At 41.6% G+C, this 692-nt stretch overlaps 1 pseudogene; it reads right to left on the reverse strand.

The window, feature by feature from the left end:
- Positions 1-359: 359 nt before the first annotated feature.
- Positions 360-461, reverse strand: LOC129489054 (uncharacterized; annotated as a pseudogene).
- Positions 462-692: the final 231 nt, after the last annotated feature.

Below are 692 nucleotides of genomic sequence, written 5' to 3' on the forward strand. Positions count from 1 at the left end.
TATACTTGCAACAGACCACTGGAAGTTGAAATTTAAAAATACCATGTAAAACTGAATCAGACTACGAATTTTTTTTTTTAATGGAGTCTTGCTCTGTCACTCAGGCTAGAGTGCAGTGGGGTGATCTTGGCTCACTGCAACCTCTGCCTCCTAGGTTCAAGAGTTTCTCCTGCCTCAGCCTCCCGAGTAGCTGGGATTACAGGTATGCACCACTACACCAGACTAATTTTTTGTATTTTTAGTGGAGACGGGGTTTCATCATGTTGGCCAGGCTTGTCTCAAACTCCTGACCTTGGGTGATCCGCCTGCCTTGGCCTCCCAAAGTGCTGGGATTACAGGCGTGAGCCACCATGCCCAGCCTAAAACGATGGTTAGATGCCAAGAAGTAGGTGGCAATGCCTTAACCGTATGCGTGTTGTCAGGCCCAAGGGCCTCCTCCATCCTTGTCAAGGGGAGTGCTATGAAATTTTAAGACATAAATCTGACAATGAATGAACAAGAGCTCTACACTGAAAACTTTAAAATTTGCTGAGAGAATTTAAGAAGATATAAATAAGTGGAGAGAAATACCTGTACTGTGTTTGTGGGCCAGAAGACTCAATATTGTTAACTTGAAAATTTTCTTTAAATTGATCAATAGATTCAACAGAACTTTAATTATAATTCTAGCACAATTTTTTTGTTTGGCAAAA

Source organism: Symphalangus syndactylus, chromosome 8 (genome assembly GCF_028878055.3).
Source record: "Symphalangus syndactylus isolate Jambi chromosome 8, NHGRI_mSymSyn1-v2.1_pri, whole genome shotgun sequence".
NCBI classification, from domain to species: Eukaryota; Metazoa; Chordata; class Mammalia; order Primates; family Hylobatidae; genus Symphalangus; species Symphalangus syndactylus.